Genomic DNA, 7500 nt, shown 5'->3' with positions numbered 1-7500 from the left:
TCCTTCCCCAGGAAGTGAATAAAGAGTCCTTCCCCAGGAAGTGAACAAAGAGTCCTTCCCCAGGAAGTGAATAAAGAGTCCTTCCCCAGGAAGTAAACAAAGAGTCCCTCCAAAGGAAGTGAACAAAGAGTCCTTCCAAAGAAAGTGAACAAAGAGTCCTTCCCCAGGAAGTGAATAAAGAGTCCTTCCCCAGGAAGTAAACAAAGAGTCCTTCCAAAGGAAGTGAACAAAGAGTCCTTCCAAAGAAAGTGAACAAAGAGTCCTTCCCCAGGAAGTGAATAAAGAGTCCTTTCCCAGGAAGTGAACAAAGAGTCCTTCCCCAGGAAGTGAACAAAGAGTCCTTCCCCAGGAAGTGAACAAAGAGTCCTTCCCCAGGAAGTGAACAAAGAGTCCTTTTCCAGGAAGTGAACAAAGAGTCCTTCCGCAGGAAGTGAAAAAAGAGTTTTTCCCCAGGAAGTGAACAAAGAGTCATTCCCCAGGAAGTGAACAAAGAGTCCTTCCCCAGGAAGTGAACAAAGAGTCATTCCCCAGGAAGTGAACAAAGAGTCCTTTTCCAGGAAGTGAACAAAGAGTCCTTCCCCAGGAAGTGAACAAAGAGTCATTCCCCAGGAAGTGAACAAAGAGTCCTTCCCCAGGAAGTGAACAAAGAGTCCATCCCCAGGAAGTGAACAAAGAGTCCTTCCCCAGGAAGTGAGCAAAGAGTCCTTCCCCAGGAAGTGAACAAAGAGTCCATCCCCAGGAAGTGAACAAAGAGTCCTTCCCCAGGAAGTGAACAAAGAGTCCTTCCCCAGGAAGTGAACAAAGAGTCCTTTCCCAGGAAGTGAACAAAGAGTCCTTCCCCAGGAAGTGAACAAAGAGTCATTCCCCAGGAAGTGAACAAAGAGTCCTTCCCCAGGAAGTGAACAAAGAGTCCTTCCCCAGGAAGTGAACAAAGAGTCCTTCCCCAGGAAGTGAACAAAGAGTCCATCCCCAGGAAGTGAACAAAGAATCCTTCCCCAGGAAGTGAACAAAGAGTCCTTCCCCAGGAAGTGAACAAAGAGTCCTTCCCCAGGAAGTGAACAAAGAGTCCATCCCCAGGAAGTGAACAAAGAGTCCTTCCCCACGAAGTGAACAAAGAGTCCTTCCCCAGGAAGTGAACAAAGAGTCCTTCCCCAGGAAGTGAACAAAGAGTCCTTCCCCAGGAAGTGAACAAAGAGTCCTTTTCCAGGAAGTGAACAAAGAGTCCTTCCGCAGGAAGTGAAAAAAGAGTTTTTCCCCAGGAAGTGAACAAAGAGTCATTCCCCAGGAAGTGAACAAAGAGTCCTTCCCCAGGAAGTGAACAAAGAGTCATTCCCCAGGAAGTGAACAAAGAGTCCTTTTCCAGGAAGTGAACAAAGAGTCCTTCCCCAGGAAGTGAACAAAGAGTCATTCCCCAGGAAGTGAACAAAGAGTCCTTCCCCAGGAAGTGAACAAAGAGTCCTTCCCCAGGAAGAGAACAAAGAGTCTTTCCCCAGGAAGTGAACAAAGAGTCTTTTTCCAGGAAGTGAACAAAGAGTCCTTCCCTAGGAAGAGAACAAAGAGTCTTTCCCCAGGAAGTGAACAAAGAGTCATCCCCAGGAAGTGAACAAAGAGTCCTTCCCCAGGAAGTGAACAAAGAGTCTTTCCCCAGGAAGTGAACAAAGAGTCCTTCCCCAGGAAGTGAACAAAGAGTCCTTCCCCAGGAAGTGAACAAAGAGTCCTTCCCCAGGAAGTGAACAAAGAGTCCTTCCCCAGGAAGTGAACAAAGAGTCCTTTTCCAGGAAGTGAACAAAAAGTCCTTAGGAGACTTATGACTGTTGTCTTGGTTTCAGATTACTGCTAACCAGAACTCCTATTTTTTTTTCGCAATCCGTAATAATAAGATCTACATTATTTATGTAAAGTAAAAGGACACAAGTGCAACTAATGTGACATTTTATTGTGGCAACGTTTCGCTCTCCAGGAGCTTTGTCAAGCCGTAACGGCTTGACAAAGCTCCTGGAGAGCGAAACGTTGCCACAATAAAATGTCACATTAGTTGCACTTGTGTCCTTTTACTTTACATATTGTCGGTAATTCTACCAGCATTATTACACTACATTATTTAGTTTATATGTGGCATGGTTATTGTCCTGTCCAACATTTAGAACTTTGCATTTGTCTATATTAAACTGCATCTGCCACTTCTCCGACCACTGCATCAGTCTATTCAAATCTTCCTGGAGTGCTCTAATGTCCTCGTCAGATTGAATTCGACGGCCTATTTTAATGTTATCGGCAAACTTGCTTATGTCGCTCTCTATGCCCTCATCAATGTCGTTTATGTAGATTGTGAACAACAGGGGGCCTAACACTGACCCCTGTGGAACACCGCACGTGACGCTTCCCCACTCTGATTTTTCCCCATTTATGCAAACTCTCTGCTGTCTACTTGTCAACCATGCCTCTATCCAGGAAAAAATTTCTCCTCCTGTTTCATGTGCCTTAATTTTTCTCAATAGTCTCTGATGTGGGACCCTATCAATAGCCTTACTGAAGTCCATAAATTCGTAAGGCAGGAACGCCCCTTTGTAAAACCATGCTGAGATTCGTTGATTAATTTATACTTTTCAAGGTGGCTACGAACTGCCTCGGCAATTACTGATTCCATAAATTTTCCCACTATGGAGGTTAGGCTTATTGGTCTATAGTTCGAAGCTAAGGACCTGTCACCTGCTTTGAAAATAGGTATCACATTTGCCAATTTCCACTTATCTGGTACCGTGCCAGTCTGTAGTGATATGTTGAAAAGATTAGCCAGAGGTTTGCTAAGCTCCTATTTACATTCCTTTAGAACCCTTGCATACAGTTCATCTGGGCCTGGGGATTTATCTATTTGCCTAAGGACCATGTCACTTGTGACCCTAATCATGCATAGTTTATTATCATCCTGTTCTACATAATTTATTACTTCTGGAATATCGCTAGTATCTTCCTGTGTAAAAACTGAGAGGAAGTATGTGTTAAAAATTCTACACATTTCCTTATCACTGTCCGTGAGCTGACTCGAGTAACTTTTGAGTGGGCCTATCTTGTCTCTGATCTTACTTCTGTGTACCTGAAAGAATCCTTTTGGGTTAGTCTTCGATTTTCTTGCAACTTTAACCTCATAATCTCTTTTTGCTTTTCTTATTCCCTTTTTTATTTCTCTCTTTAACTGAATATATTGATTTCTTAATTGCACCTCTCCTTTTTGGATTTGCCTATATATGCCTCTCTTTTGATCAATGAGATATTTTAATCTATTGTTCATCCATTTAGGATCATTTTTGCTTGATCTGATTTCCCTATTTGGAACATAAGTTGTCTGAGCAGCTAGAACTACGCTCTGGAAAAAGTCATATCGGCAATCATCACCACCTACCTGACCCATAGCCAGGTCATTCCAGTTCAGCTCACCCAAGTAATTTTTCAGTGTGGTGTGTGAGTGTAGGTGGAGAAAGGAAATTGGTTCAGGAAGGAGGGTGGATTCAGGAAGGAGGGTGGGTTCAGGAAGAAGGGTGGGTTCAGGAAGGAGGGTAAGTTCAGGAAGGGTGGTGGGTTCAGGAAGGAGGGTGGGTTCAGGAAGGAGGGTGGGTTCAGGAAGAAGGGTGGGTTCAGGAAGGAGAGTAAGTTCAGGAAGGATGGTGGGTTCAGGAAGGAGGGTGGGTTCAGGAAGAAGGGTGGGTTCAGGAAGGAGAGTAAGTTCAGGAAGGATGGTGGGTTCAGGAAGGAGGGTGGGTTCAGGAAGGAGGGTGGGTTCAGGAAGGAGGGTGGATTCAGGAAGGAGGGTGGGTTCAAGAAGGAGGGTGGGTTCAGGAAGGAGGGTGGGTTCAGGAAGAAGGGTGGGTTCAGGAAGGAGGGTGGGTTCAGGAAGGAGGGTGGGTTCAGGAAGGAGGGTGGGTTCAGGAAGGAGGGTGGGTTCAGGAAGTAGGGTGTGTTCAGGAAGGAGGGTGGGTTCAGGAAGGAGGGTGGGTTCAGGAAGGAGGGTAGGTTCAGGAAGGAGGGTGGGTTCAGGAAGGAGGGTGGTCTCAAGAAGGAGAGTGGGTTCAGGAAGGAGGGTGGGTTCAGGAAGGAGGGTGGGTTCAGGTAGGAGGGTGGGTTTAGGTAGGAGGGTGGGCTCAGGAAGGTGGGTTCAGGAAGGAGGGTGGGTTCAGGAAAGAGGGTAAGTTCAGGAAGGAGGGGGGGTTCAGGTAGGAGGGTGGGCGCAGGAAGGGGGGTGCTGGAAGGAGGGGGGGTTCTGGAAGGGGGGTTTGTTCAGGAAGGAGGGTGGGTTCAGGAAGGAGGATGGGTTCAGGAAGGAGAGTGGGTTCAGGAAGGAGGGTGGGTTCAGGAAGGAGGGTAAGTTCAGGAAGGAGGGTGGGTTCAGGAAGGAGGGTGGGTTCAGGAAGGAAGGTGGGTTCAGGTAGGAGGGTGGGCTCAGGAAGGTGGGTTCAGGAAGGAGGGTGGGTTCAGGAAGGAGGGTGGGTTCAGGAAGGAGGGTGGTCTCAAGAAGGAGAGTGGGTTCAGGAAGGAGGGTGGGTTCAGGAAGGAGGGTGGGTTCAGGTAGGAGGGTGGGTTTAGGTAGGAGGGTGGGCTCAGGAAGGTGGGTTCAGGAAGGAGGGTGGGTTCAGGAAAGAGGGTAAGTTCAGGAAGGAGGGTGGGTTCAGGTATGAGGGTGGGCTCAGGAAGGTGGGTTCAGGAAGGAGGGTGGGTTCTGGAAGGGGGGTAAGTTCAGGAAGGAGGGTGGGTTCAGGAAGGAGGATGGGTTCAGGAAGGAGAGTGGGTTCAGGAAGGAGGGTGGGTTCAGGAAGGAGGGTAAGTTCAGGAAGGAGGGTGGGTTCAGGAAGGAGGGTGGGTTCAGGAAGGAAGGTGGGTTCAGGTAGGAGGGTGGGCTCAGGAAGGTGGGTTCAGGAAGGAGGATGGGTTCAGGAAGGAGGGTAAGTTCAGGAAAGAGGGTGGGTTCAGGAAGGAGGGTGGGCTCAGGAAGGTGGGTTCAGGAAGGAGGATGGGTTCAGGAAGGAGGGTAAGTTCAGGAAGGAGGGTGGGTTCATGAAGGAGGGCGGGTTCAGGAAGGAGGGTGGGTTCAGGAAGGAGGGTGGGTTCAGGAAGGAGGGTGGGTTCAGGATGGAGGGTGGGTTCAGGAAGGAGGGTGGGTTCAGGAAGGAGGGTGGGTTCAGGAGGGAGGGTGGGTTTAGGAAGGAGGGTGGGTTCAGGAAGGATGGTGGGTTCTGGAAGGAGGGTGGGTTCAGGAAGGAGGGTGGGTTCAGGATGGAGTGTGGGTTCAGGAAGGAGGGTGGGTTCAGGAAGGAGGGTGGGTTCAGGAAGGAGGGTGGGTTCAGGAAGGAAGGTGGGTTCAGGAAGGAGGGTGGGTTCAAGAAGGAAGGTGGGTTCAAGAAGGAGGGTGGGTTCATTAAGGAAGATGGGTTCAGGAAGGAGGGTGGGTTCAGGAAGGAAGGTAGGTTCAGGAAGGAGGGTGGGTTCAGGAAGGAAGGTGGGTTCAGGAAGGAAGGTGGGTTCATTAAGGAAGGTGGGTTCAGGAAGGATGGTGGGTTCAGGAAGGAAGGTGGGTTCAGGAAGGAAGGTGGGTTCAGGAAGGAAGGTGGGTTCAGGAAGGAGGGTGGGTTCAGGAAGGAGGGTGGGTTCAGGAAGGAAGGTGGGTTCAGGAAGGAAGGTGGGTTCATTAAGGAAGGTGGGTTCAGGAAGGAAGGTGGGTTCAGGAAGGAAGGTGGGTTCAGGAAGGAAGGTGGGTTCAGGAAGGAAGGTGGGTTCAGGAAGGAAGGTGGGTTCAGGAAGGAAGGTGGGTTCAGGAAGGAGGGTGGGTTCAGGAAGGAAGGTGGGTTCAGGAAGGAGGGTGGGTTCAGGAAGGAGGGTGGGTTCAGGAAGGAAGGTGGGTTCAGGAAGGAAGGTGGGTTCAGGAAGGAGGGTGGGTTCAGGAAGGAGGGTGGGTTCAGGAAGGAAGGTGGGTTCAGGAAGGAGGGTGGGTTCAGGAAGGAGGGTGGGTTCAGGAAGGAAGGTGGGTTCAGGAAGGAAGGTGGGTTCATTAAGGAAGGTGGGTTCAGGAAGGAAGGTGGGTTCAGGAAGGAAGGTGGGTTCAGGAAGGAAGGTGGGTTCAGGAAGGAAGGTGGGTTCAGGAAGGAAGGTGGGTTCAGGAAGGAAGGTGGGTTCAGGAAGGAGGGTGGGTTCAGGAAGGAGGGTGGGTTCAGGAAGGAAGGTGGGTTCAGGAAGGAAGGTGGGTTCAGGAAGGAGGGTGGGTTCAGGAAGGAAGGTGGGTTCAGGAAGGAGGGTGGGTTCAGGAAGGAAGGTGGGTTCAGGAAGGAGGGTGGGTTCAGGAAGGAAGGTGGGTTCAGGAAGGAGGGTGGGTTCAGGAAGGAAGGTGGGTTCAGGAAGGAAGGTGGGTTCAGGAAGGAAGGTGGGTTCAGGAAGGAAGGTGGGTTCAGGAAGGAAGGTGGGTTCAGGAAGGAAGGTGGGTTCAGGAAGGAAGGTGGGTTCAGGAAGGAGGGTGGGTTCAGGAAGGAAGGTGGGTTCAGGAAGGAAGGTGGGTTCAGGAAGGAAGGTGGGTTCAGGAAGGAAGGTGGGTTCAGGAAGGAAGGTGGGTTCAGGAAGGAAGGTGGGTTCAGGAAGGAAGGTGGGTTCAGGAAGGAAGGTGGGTTCAGGAAGGAAGGTGGGTTCAGGAAGGAAGGTGGGTTCAGGAAGGAAGGTGGGTTCAGGAAGGAAGGTGGGTTCAGGAAGGAAGGTGGGTTCAGGAAGGAAGGTGGGTTCAGGAAGGAAGGTGGGTTCAGGAAGGAAGGTGGGTTCAGGAAGGAGGGTGGGTTCAGGAAGGAAGGTGGGTTCAGGAAGGAAGGTGGGTTCAGGAAGGAAGGTGGGTTCAGGAAGGAAGGTGGGTTCAGGAAGGAGGGTGGGTTCAGGAAGGAAGGTGGGTTCAGGAAGGAAGGTGGGTTCAGGAAGGAAGGTGGGTTCAGGAAGGAAGGTGGGTTCAGGAAGGAGGGTGGGTTCAGGAAGGAAGGTGGGTTCAGGAAGGAAGGTGGGTTCAGGAAGGAAGGTGGGTTCAGGAAGGAAGGTGGGTTCAGGAAGGAGGGTGGGTTCAGGAAGGAAGGTGGGTTCAGGAAGGAAGGTGGGTTCAGGAAGGAAGGTGGGTTCAGGAAGGAAGGTGGGTTCAGGAAGGAAGGTGGGTTCAGGAAGGAAGGTGGGTTCAGGAAGGAAGGTGGGTTCAGGAAGGAAGGTGGGTTCAGGAAGGAAGGTGGGTTCAGGAAGGAAGGTGGGTTCAGGAAGGAAGGTGGGTTCAGGAAGGAAGGTGGGTTCAGGAAGGAAGGTGGGTTCAGGAAGGAAGGTGGGTTCAGGAAGGAAGGTGGGTTCAGGAAGGAAGGTGGGTTCAGGAAGGAGGGTGGGTTCAGGAAGGAAGGTGGGTTCAGGAAGGAAGGTGGGTTCAGGAAGGAGGGTGGGTTCAGGAAGGAAGGTGGGTTCAGGAAGGAAGGTGGGTTCAGGAAGGAAGGTGGGTTCAGGAAG

Source organism: Cherax quadricarinatus, chromosome 17 (assembly GCF_038502225.1).
Source record: "Cherax quadricarinatus isolate ZL_2023a chromosome 17, ASM3850222v1, whole genome shotgun sequence".
NCBI lineage: Eukaryota > Metazoa > Arthropoda > Malacostraca > Decapoda > Parastacidae > Cherax > Cherax quadricarinatus.
This window is presented reverse-complemented; position numbering follows the sequence as displayed.